Source organism: Dama dama, chromosome 22 (genome assembly GCF_033118175.1).
Source record: "Dama dama isolate Ldn47 chromosome 22, ASM3311817v1, whole genome shotgun sequence".
NCBI lineage: Eukaryota > Metazoa > Chordata > Mammalia > Artiodactyla > Cervidae > Dama > Dama dama.
In genome coordinates, this window is record NC_083702.1 from 60,104,338 (window position 1) to 60,117,128 (window position 12,791).

Here is a 12,791-nt window from a genome sequence, read left to right on the forward strand (position 1 = left end):
CATCTGAGTATGTAGGGAGACCACTGTAGTATCAGTGGTGTGTAGTAAAGCTAATTCTTCATGGGTGATCATGTGAACCAGATCTGAGGCATATTTTGTGGTTCCCAGCCTTCTGGGAACATGTGAGCAGAGCTCGTTCCCCCAATTGGGTCATAAAAAATCCATAGTAAAATTTGCCCTCAGATTAGAGTGGCTTTAGATTAGATTTGGAGTTTTCAGTAGTTGGTTTTTGGTCATTTTGATGTTAGCTCTGACTAACTCTAACCTTGCGGCCTACAAGTTCAATGTATTTTGGCATTTCTGTTCCCATCTCAGTTGTCTAAGGCTGGCTTGATGTAAACTGGATCAATGACCTTAGGTACCTTATTTTCTTTAACATCTTTTCCTTTATACTCTCTTTATTATTTACTATGTCTTCATTTTTAAAACTATGCTTTACCATATATGCTACTGTACATTTTGGGAAATTTCCTCCTCCTGATACCTTGAACTGGCCCAGAAGATATTCTGTTTTTGTTTTTGTTTTGTTTGCTTGTTTAATTTATGACTATCCAAGTGAAGAATTTCCAGAGTGCTTTTTTTGTTTTGTTTTTTCTTGAAGGATCCTTGACTTAAATGAATTAAATAATTTTAAATGAATTAAAGTTCTGAAAAGTTACTTGTGTCGCTGTTATACATACTAGAAATCAAGCTCGTACATGATTAGAATTCTGACATACTCTAACCACTAATATTTTTCCCAATTTGAAAATGATTTAAATTTTTGAGGGCATTTCTTCACTCAAAAAGTCAATAACAGACTTCCCCATATATAGCTAACAAACTTTAAATATTCACATAAATTATCAATCTATTTACATAAGATATCATGATTTTCTTTGAGCTATTTAATTCTCAGAGCTTTCATGACTGCCGCTCATCTTGGGGAATTTTGCCCTTGCGAAGATAAATACATGCATATACCTCAAAGTGAAAGTGGAAGTGTTAATTGCTCAGTCCTGTCTGACTCTTTGCCACCTCATGAACTATAGCCTGCCAAGCCCCTCTGTCCGTGGAAGAACCTGGGAGAACCCAGCTCGATCCCTGGGTCAGGAAGATCCCCTGGAGAAGGGAATGGCTACACACTCTAATATTCTTGCCTGGAGAATTCCATGGACAGAGGAGCCTGGCCAGCTACAGTCCCTGGAGTAGCAAAGAGTAGGACACAACTGGGTTACTAACACTTTCATTACGTACATCTCAACTTGTATATAAAATGTCAGCACACAGAAGATGCATGGCGGCTTGGATTCCCAGAACTTTCCTAGCTGCTGTCTTTCTCTACTTGTTGAATGTAACAAACTTAATGGAAAACCAGAGCTGCAATTGCCACAAATGCCCCCAAATCCAACCACCACCCTACCTCATAATCATAGAGTTTTGGACAACCTAAGACAAGAAGAGTTTTGTGCTCAGTGAAATCCTCAAACACACTGGCTTATAGGAAACTGAACTCTCCTGAGAGCCTGAGGCTAGGTTCCTTGATTACCCAGGCCTTTGCCTAAATACTCACATAGCTAGAAGAAGTTCCCCAAATATAAAGCTCAGGACCTTCTTCTCATTATGGGTTTAAGAAAATGACTACTTTTACCATTCTTCTTTCCTTCTCATTTGTTCTCATTCCTTAAACTTTTCCATTTTCTGCATCTCCAGATTTCAAAGCAACTTAAATCTGGCAGAAAGCTATTATTACTCCCCTGAGAGAAGTCTCCAGAACACTATTTATTCTTGATTTTATCCCAAGTATTTGTTGCTAACTATTCTTATAATGAGGGCTTTCCTTGGTGGATCAGACGGTAAAGTATCTGCCTGCAATGCAGGAGACCAGGGCTCAATCCCTGGGTCAGGAAGATTCCCTAGAGAAGAGAATGGCAACCCACCCCAGTATTCTTGCCTGGAAAATTCCAAAGACAGAGGAGCCTGGTGAGCTACAATCCATGAGGTTGCAAAGAGTCAGATATGACTGAGCAACCAACTCTTTCACTTTCATTCCTATAATAGCCAGATTCTACTGGTAGGACTTATAATTGCAAATGTAGTTCAAGTCAGTTTTTATGGGATAGGTTGTTAAAATTGCTTATCTTGATAGGTTCAGTTCAGTTGCTCAATCATGTCCGACTCTTTGTGACCCCATGGACTGCAGCACACCAGGCTTCCTTGTGAATCACCAACACCCAGAGCTTGCTCAAACTCATGTCCATCAAGTCGGTAATGCCATCCAACCATCTCATCCTCTGTTGTCCCTTCTCCTTCTGCCTTCAATTTTTCCCAGCATCAGGGTCTTTTCCAATGAGTCAGTTCTTCTTATCAGGTGGCCAAAGTATTGGAGTTTCAGCTTCAGCATCAGTCCTTCCAACAAATATTCAGAACTGATTTCCTTGAGGATTGACTGGTTTGATCTCCCTGTAGTCCAAGGGACTCTCAAGAGTCTTCTCCAACACCAAAGTTCAAAAGTATCAATCTTGATAAGTAACCCTTCCAATTCCACCTTCCTGTTCATCATTATTAGGAAAACTTTCTATACTGAACAGTCATAAAATAATTTTGCCATGGTTTTCTCTGCTATTTTGACAGGTACTTTCCATTTAAGGTTTTATCTATTTTTATTTACCATGGTAAAAAGAATGTGTTTCAGATAGCTACACATTTTCCTAGCAACTTTTTCAAATAGCTTATATTTTTCCAGTAATTTGAGATACCACGTTAACATTATTCCAAAATCTCTTATCCACTGTGTCTTTTTTTTTTTTTTTTTTTTTGATGCAGACCATTTTCTAAAGTCTTTATTGAACTTTGTTCCAATATTTCTTCTGTTTTATGTTTGGGTTTTTTGGCTGTAAGGTATGTGGGATCTCAGCTCTCCAACCAGGGACTGAACTCACACCCCCCGCATGGGAAAGTGAATTCTTAACCTCAGAGCCATCAGTTAAGTCCTTTATCCATTATGTTCAATTTCACGGGTTTGTTTTCAGTTTAAATGCTATGCCCATTCTATTGTTAATACCACATTTTTATAGTCATTGTAGCTGTCTGCTATATTTTTGGTATCTGGTAGGTTTTCCCCTCATTTTTTTCTCCAGAGTTACCAACCCATATTTTGGATATTTATTTTTCAACATGAATAAACTTGTTTGACTAAAAAACATATTATTAATGATTTTACTGGAGAACAGCTCTTTAATGTGTAAGTAACACTGTGGAGAGCTGAGATCCTAAGGATGTTGTGTATCTTTAGGATATTAGACAATATCAGTTCTTGGAGGAAGTAATCCTAGGAACTCACACAGGACCTATAATCATTCTGGTTTCCTACCCATCAGAATAGAAAACTGCCTAAGTCACTGGGAGCCAGGTACAGTATTCAGAAATGCATTTTTACTGTAGTGAGGAAGAGTTCACCATAATGTAAGCATTCACCATAATGTAAGTTCACATGATGTAAGTGAAGTGAAAGTGAAAGTCTCTCAGTCATGTCTGACTCTTTGCAACCCCTGGACTATACAGTCCATGGAATTCTCCAGGCCAGAATACTGGAGTGGGTAGCCTTTCCTTTCTCCAGGGGATCTTCCCAACCCAGGGATGGAACACTGGTTTCCTGCATTGCGGGCAGATTCTTTACCATCTGATCCACCAAGGAAGACCCCCCGCCCCCCCAGTTATAAGAATAGTTAGCAACAAATGTGTGGGATAAAATCAGGAATAAATAGTGTTCTGAGGACAGCTCTCAGGGGAGTAATAATAGCCAGATTTAAGTTGTTTTGAAATCTGGAGAATTTGCCAGATACCATATTCATAGAATTCTTAACTGAAGCACAACACTTCTGTTCAGACTCTTTAGGAAAAAAAATAGAGACAAAGATTTTTAACCTGGAGGGAAAAGGAAAAGCTTATTACTGCAGAGTTCTCTACACATTTTTTTTTTTTTTAAAGTGGAGAATTTATCACATCTGAGGACAAATAAGCTAAGACAATACTATGATAAATGCTCAGATAAATATCAGTTCCTAGGATTATTTCCTAAACAGATAGGGGGACAAATCACACAATCTAAACTCTGCACAGATTAGGATAATCTGTTTACTGATGATTTCTGCAGTTTCTACAACCGTTTGATTAATTGACACTTATGCTATCTTCCCACAAGATGGTGCTTAACTCAAATAGTGAGCTAAATCCAGCTTCAGATTTCACCTAGAAATTTTGTAGATTTGCTGTCTTCAGATAAAAACTAATAGACTGGGTGAATTTTTCACTAAATTGTGGTTCATCCTGTGAGTAGTATTTCAGACCACAGTGACCAATCTCTCTTTAAATTCTTGACCTGGATGTCAAGTGAGTCAAAGCTGCTAAACCGTCACACTGCAGTTTCACCCTCCATCTCTTCTCTCACTATTCTAAAGTGCTTACAGGACTATTCGGACTGTCAGTGATAAAGGGCTATATATGCTAGAGCAATATTCCCATCTTTTCCTCTGTCTTTAAAATCCCAAAATCTTCTTTCCTTTCTTGAGTCCCAATCAATGACTTTACCTTTTAGTTCAAGGAAAGCTTGACACAATTAGAAATAATTTTTGCAGATTCGCTTTACTCTGTCTGCTCACCTCCTGTATCTGCACCCACATAACCAGCCTCCCTGCTTGTTACAGAATTCAGCTCCCTGTGAACTCTCAGTTCTACTCTCTCAAGCCAATACCTCCACTTGTGTACCAGATCTCATTTCCTCCTGCCATGTAAGCGCACTGGTCTGATAATTCTCGTCTTGCAACCACTCCAGTATTCTTGCCTGGAGAATTCAATGGAGGGAGGAGTCTGGCAGGCTATAGTCCATGGGGCTGCAAAGAGTCAGACATGACTGAGTGACTAACACTCCCCCTTAGCAACATTTGTTCTTTGTAAGATCATTTCCATAGGCATGAAACTTTTTTTTCCCTAATCTCAAAACCTCATTTTTTAAAACTCCACTCTCTTTCTAAATATGTTTTTCCATTAATTTCTTTCCCTTCCTAGCAAAATGTGTCAGGAGAGTTTTTATACTTCCTCTATATTATTCCTTTTCTCTCATTTCATCTCAAGTCAAAATGAGGGAGGCTTCCCCAATACTCTACCTTAACAAACTTTCTTTGGCAATATTGCAAATGACTTTTACCTTACTAAGTCCATTGTTAAATTAATTGCTATTTTCTTGATACACTTATTTCTTTGCTTTTCAATTGACTTGGCTTTCTTGATGTTCCTCTTACTTCACAGGTCACTCTTCATTCTCCTTTGTTGATTCTGTCTTTCTTCTCTATGTAATACTGCAGGACCTTAAGGCTTAGTCCAAGTCCCCCCTTTCCCTCTGTCAATGCATACTACCTCAATAAATACATCCAGTCCTATAGCTTTAAATGTTATCTAACTGCTGAATGTTCACACATATATAAGAGCATCCCAGATCATGGTCCCTAATTTGATTCTCATATATGTACTTGTCTGTCCAAATCTCTACTCCGTTGTTTAATAATCATCTCAGATTTTAAATGTAAAAAATGAACTCCTGATTCCAGTTCCATCACCCCATCCTCACCACCATGCTATTCTCTTAGAGAAGGATTCCTCTTCTCAGTTGATGGTAACTCCATCCTATCAATGTGAAAATGAAAGTATTAGTCTCTCAGTCATGTCTGACTCTTTATGACCCCATGCACTGTAGCCCGCCTGGCTCCTCTGTCCATTGAATTCTCCAGGCAAGAATACTGGAATAAGTAGCCATTCCCTTCTCCAGGGTATCTTCCAGACCCAGGAATCAAACCTGGGTCTCTCCCATTGCAGGCAGATTCTTCATCATCTGAGCCACCAGGGAAGCCCCTTCTTCTGAATTTAATATCTTAAGCCAAAAACTTAAAGTAACTCCTCGATTTTCTCTTCCTACCCACATCCAGTTTGACACAAAATTATGCTGGTTCTACTTTCACAATATATCCAGAACTTAACATTTCATGCTATCTTTATCAACACCAATCAGAGCGAGTCACATTTAGTTCTCACGTAGATCACTGAAATTCACTCCTTAACCTGTCTCCCTAATTCTATAATTGCTGCCCCAACTTCACCCCAGTCAGCCCCTTTTGAACAGTCAGAGTGACCCTATCACAGGTAAGTCAAGTCTTGCTCTTTTTCTATGATCAGAGCTCTCTAATGGTTCTCAGTTTCACTCTCATCAACAACAAATCATTAATGCAACCTGTCAGGCACCATGTGATAGGACCGTATCTCTTGCTACTTCCTGAGCTCCCACATCACTGGCCAGCTGACTGTTTCTTGAACCCACCGGACACATGACTTCATGTGGCTGTCTTCATGTCTGACTCTCTTATCTTCTTGCAATATTTATTCAATTAATATGTCCTTCATGAAGACTATCTTGATCATTCATTTAAAATTGCAGACTGCCCCTAGCACTAATGATCTTCCTTATGATATTCTACTTTTTATTTTTCTATAATACATATAAGCATAATGAAACATGATATCCATTTGTTTGTGTGTGTTTAGTTATTCAGTTGTGTCTGACTCTTTGTGACCCTATGGACTTTCCATGGGATTTTTCAGGCAAGAATACGGGAGTGGGTTGCCATTTCCTTCTACAGGGGATTTGCCAATATCCACTTGTGTGTTTGTAATTGTAATTAGCAATTTCTCTCTCCTTCTGTAGAATCTAAATTCATGAAGGGGAAGGAATCTTTACTTGTTCTGTTCACTGTTTTAGCTCAAGCACCTAAAATATGACTGGCACACAGTAGCTACTCAATAAACATTTGTGGGAAGAATTAATTTTTTTCTAAAATGTTATCACTTCAGTTCAGTTGCTCAGTCATGCCTGACTCTTTGCGACCCCATGAATTGCAGCACGCCAGGCCTCCCTGTCCATCACCAACTCTCCAAGTTTACTCAGACTCATGCCCATCGAGTTGGTGATGCCATCCAGCCATCTCATCTTCTGTCTAAAATGTATAGAACCAAACAATTAAAAAATTTGGTAGACTCAGATCTTTAGTCATACATAGTGAAAATAAACCGAAACGAATCTACTAGACTCTAAAGAATCACAAAAACGTTTTCAAAACAGCCTGTTGTATATAAATAGCTGCAAAACATATGCATTTTTAAAATATTGGTTACTTAATAAATTTGAAATATTGAGTGTTAGCTAAAATGATCACTTTGTTACTGTGTTTGTAGCCAAATGTCTTAGAATTCAATGCTAGACATTAAGGATGCAAACAATCCCAGTTATCAAGGAATTCCTATTCTGTCTTCTTTACTATTTAAAAAAAAAGTACTTTACTACTTTAAAAAAAAGTAATAAAGTTTTTCCTTTATGAAAAACTGATACTTGTGAATAATTTTAGTTGGTATTTTAAACTTGTACTTATACCACTTTGCACTGGTTCTCTAGACCTCTATTCCACCTACCTTCATTTTGGAAGTCTTTGGAATGCTAAAAGTCCTGTCCCTCCCACTTCCTAAATCTTGATCTCTGTAAATTAGATTCTTCCCTTTATCTGCACTGTTGAGGAATTTGGAAGGTGATACTGCAGAGTCCATCTACATTCAACTCTTGGCAATTTATGCACAAAAAATACTAACAAGAGATAAGTAATTTGCTTTATGCCCAACGTTCCACACCTGGTCAGGAGCGGTATTAAAGTACTTCAGTTCATATCTTTAAACTTCAATCAATGTCCTGGGTGCTAAAATATAGCTTTTTCAGTGTATAAGTTTCTGTAGATAATATTTGACTATCTGACTTCAATTACACCTTCAGCCATTAAAAATAATTTGACTAACTTGTTAGAAACGCATCACAATGTTACCAAGGTACTTAATCATTTGTCTATTTTGGCAATCATGTTCTTCTATGAAAATGTAAAATTCCTGACAAATCATCTGATAGTCATTTCCTACCTGGGAGCCTAGGATATAACCATGGGCAAGTCAGGATCAGCACTGGAAAAGTACTGAGGAAATATCATTTATACCGGGGCATAAAGCAAATTTACACCAGGTCATAAAGCACATTTCTTGGTGAAATTGAAAGAGGAGAGTGAAAAAGTTGACTTAAAGCTCAACATTCAGAAAAATAAGATCACGGCATCCGGTCCTATCACTTCATGGCAAATAGATGGAGAAACAGTGGAAACAGTAGCAGACTTTATTTTCTTGGGCTCCAAAATCACTGCAGATGGTGACTGCAGCCATGAAATTAAAAGACGCCTAGACAGCATATTAAAAAGCAGAGACAATACTTTGCCAACAAAGGTCTGTCTAGTCAAGGCTATTGTTTTCCTGTAGTCATGTATGGAAGTGAAAGTTGGACTATAAAGAAAGCTGAGTGCCAAAGAATTGATGTTTCTGAACTGTGGTGTTAGAGAAGACTCTTGAGAGTCCCTTGGACTGCAAGGAGATCCAACCAGTCCATCCTAAAGGAGATCAGTCCTGGGTGTTCATTGGAAGGACTGATGCTGAAGCTGAAACTCCAATACTTTGGCCACCTGATGGGAAGAACTGATTCATTGGAAAAGACCTTGATGCTGGTAAAGACTGAAGGCAGGAGGAGAAGGGGACAGCAGAGGGTGAGATAGTTAGATGGCATCACCAACTCAATGGATATGAGTTTGAGTAAACTGTGGGAGCTGGTGATGGACAGGGAGGCCTGGCATGCTACAGTCCATGGGGTCTCAAAGAGTCGGACATGGCTGAGTGACTGAACTGAACTGAATAAAGCAAATTATGGGATTATAAAAGCAAATCATAGCTCAGTTGGTAGAGAATCCACCTGCAATGCAGGAGATCTGAGTTTGATCCCTGGGTTGGGAAGATCCTCTGGAGAAGTGAACAGCTACCCACTCCAATATCATGGCCTGGAGAATTCCATAAACAGAGGAGCCTGGCAGCCTACAGTCTATGGGTCTCCGTGGTTACTTGGCTTTTGAGGCTTCCCTGGTGGCTCAGATAGTAAAGAATCTGCCTACTTCTGCCTGCCAATGCAGGAGACACAGGTTTGATCCCTTGGTCAGGAAGATTCCCTGGAGAAGGAAATGGCAACACACTCCAGTATTCTTGCCTGGGGAACAGAGGAACTTGGCAGCCTACAGTCCATGGGTCTCAAAGAATCAGACAGGACTAAGCAACTAACACACATAGCAGGGCATAAGAAAACATTTAAATGTTATTGTTAGGTAGTTAGAACAGGAAAAAAGAGTCCAAACTAGTCGTGGCTAAAAGACAAAGAAAGGAAAAAGCCTGTGAAAATAGGACAAAGGAAGGTCCAAGGACCAGAGTGAGAACCTTAGATGAAGCAAACAGCTCCCCTGGCTAGCCCAGTTTACACAGGGCAGGCTCAGGCGCAAGAGAAAAAAACAAAAAGAGGAGCCAAACTTGAGCCTCTGGCTTCTCATCTCTTCTCTTCACGTCTTTTGAATTGCTCTGTCCCCACTCCAAGAGGATGTATTTTCCTTTGCTTGCCAAAAACAACTGAACTGTAACACAGAGCTGTAACACTAGTCCGTCTGTCACTTCACATCTTTGCTGTGGCAAGACAGAACCGAGGAAATTACAAACTCCCCTAATAGTATCAAGCTAATGAATGGGAGTCTGCAAGAAATCTGGAGCTCAGTGGAGGAGTTGCCAAAACAATTATGATTGAGAAATAAACAGAAAAAAAATGGCAACTGCAAATTAAGAAGTATCTATTGGAAATCTAAGAGGTAATGTAAGTCAGTTTGAATATCTCAGAGTAGAGAATCTTCATACTTCAGTTCAGTTCAATTCAGTCTTTCAGTCGTGTCCAACTCTTTGTGAGCCCATGAATCACAGCACGCCTGGCCTCCCTGTCCATCACCAACTCCCAGAGTTTACTCAAACTCATGTCCATTGAGTCGGTGATGCCATCCAACCATCTCATCCTCTGTCGTCCCCTTCTCCTTCTGCCCCCAATCCTTCCCAGCATCAGGGACTTCTCCAATGAGTCAACTCTTCACATGAGGTGGCCAAAGTATTGGAGTTTCAGCTTCAACATCAGTCCTTCCAATGAACACCAGGACCGATCTCCTTTAGGATGGACTGGTTGGATCTCCTTGCAGTCCAAGGGACTCTTAAGAGTCTTATCCAACACCACAGTTCAAAAGCATAAATTCTTCAGTGCTCAGCTTTCTTCACAGTCCAACTCTCACATCCATACATGACCACTGGAAAAACCATAGCCTTGACCAGACAGACCTTTGTTGGGAAAGTAATGTCTCTGCTTTTTAATATGCCATCTAGGTTGGTTACAACTTTCCTTCCAAGGAGTAAGTGCCTTTTAATTTCATGGCTGCAGTCACCATCTGCAGTGATTTTGGAGCCCAGAAAAAAATAAAGTCTGACACTGTTTCCACTGTTTCCCCATCTATTTGCCATGAAGTGATAAGACCAGATGCCATGATCTTTGTTTTCTGAATGTTGAGCTTTAAGCCAACTTTTTCACTCTCCTCTTTCACTTTCATCAAGAGGCTTTTTAGTTTGTCTTCACTTTCTGCCATAAGGGTGTTGTCATCTGCATATCTGATACTTAGGAATTATTTTAAAGAACCACGTCTTGCTTTCCACTGTTGTTGTGAAACTGCTCAAGGATATCAATTTAATACCATCAAATAAAAGACAAAGCCGGTTCCAAAAGGAGGGGGGAAAATGCATGCTAAGATGCATATGACTCTGCTAGACATATCACTGGTGACCCACTCCAGTACTCTTGCCTGGAGAATCCTTTGGACAGAGGAGCCTGGTAGGCTGCAGTCCGTGGGGTCACTAAGAATCACAGGACCGGGTAACTTCACTTTCACTTTTCACTTTCATGCATTGGTGAAGGAAATGACAACCCACTCCAGTGTTCTTGTCTGGAGAATCCCAGGGACGGAGGAGTCTGGTGGGCTGCCATGTATGGGGTCACACAGAGTCAGACATGACTGACGTGACTTAGCAGCAGCAGACAATATCACAAGTGTCCATTCTGTAATTGAGATGATAGTGCAGGAACAAATGATTGAACATTTAATGCTGTGATCTAAATTTCTGCCTGCACAGCTGCTTGCTGATCAGCCCCAGTGATGTCCCTGCCCCAAGGAACACCTTTTATTAAAGTAGGTGGGTGGAAATTCACTGGAGTAGGGATTACCACAACCATCAGAGGAGATTCAGCCTCAAGGGGTCAACCTCAATGATGTAAGTCTGTTCCATGTCACAGCTGCTCAAACAGGCACTGAGCTCTTATAGTTCAGGTTCATCTCCCCAAGGTGAATAGTACATTCATAATATAATTTCTAAGAAGCTGAAAGAAAAATGTTTCTACTTTGACTTCAGACTACACTCAGCTGGGGTGCAAACAAGGATCTAAATTATTTGGTAAGCACTGTACTTGGCTGACTTTTAGCAATCATCCCTAATTAGAGAGAATGTAAATCGTTTGGTAAACCAGAAGTGGAGAAGGAAATGGCAACCTGCTCCAGTATTTTTGCCTGGAAAATCAAAAAAGTTTATTTATTCATTAAGGACATAAATATTTGACTTCTCTTTTATATTTCTCTTTGAAAGCAATTAAAATTCTAATTCTGCAAATTTGACCAAGAAGTAATAAATGGATGATGTTTACTTCATTTATATCTCAGACAGCTTATCTTTACTGTGAAAAAAGAAAAAAAAATCAACTTGGAATAATTTCTCTTGGTTCTTGAACTCCCTAAATTTACCTCTTGTGAATGAATCTTGAGTTGGTAAGATCTTAGGTTAGAACTCAGATGACCTTATAATTTTTATTTATAGAATTTTCCTTTTTTGACCTCTTATAACCTCTTATAACTAACTCTTATAACTAAGCTTTAAGAAGCATCTTTATTACTTAAGTATGCCACATGTAGAGTTTTAGTTATTTCACAGAAATATAGCATAGAAATTACTTTCAACATGTGGCAATCATTAATTAAATGAATTATAGTGAACAAGTAGAGTACATAAACCATTCACACTCAACATCTCTTTTCTTTATCTGCAATCAATATTTATTTCCCAGCTTAGGAACTTCAGTTTTAACTTGAGTTAGAATAGGTTATTTTGCTTGATCTGCTTTTGTATCCTTTTGAGCAAACTTCAAAATTAAATGAATATCTCTCTCAGAAATGAAAATTGCTAATCAATCTAAAACGTGTATTTCAAAAAAACAACACTTGTAGGTAGCAAGAAAAGAAGTGGGTAATGTACTGAGAACTAGTTACTAGGAATTTCTTTGATCCCCTTTATTCCAATTTCACTTTCTCTGCTTCTCCCTCCCTCCTCTGCCCCCTTTCTATTTCTCACCTCTTTCTCCATGTGTCTTTGCATCTGTATCTCTCACTCTCTATTTGTTTCTTTTTTGTTTCTTTCTTTCTTCTTTTTCACACAGTCCAAGACTTTTCTCTCTTACTCTTGGCTTCTAATCTCTGTTCAGGGGGAAAAAAAAAAAGTGCTACCTTTTTTTCTTAAAATGTATTATATTTAGTCAATAATATGTTGAATTCATGGCTTTAAGAGTGAGAATAATTTTAATATTTCTCTATATGTCAAAACATAAATATTGCATTTAGTTGTAATTAGACCTACATATAGGAATGACTGTAGGGAGGATGATGCTGGTGGTTTAGTGATGCTAATGAAGGCAACTTAGGGGAACCCTGGCTAAACACAAATAAGCTATTGTAGAC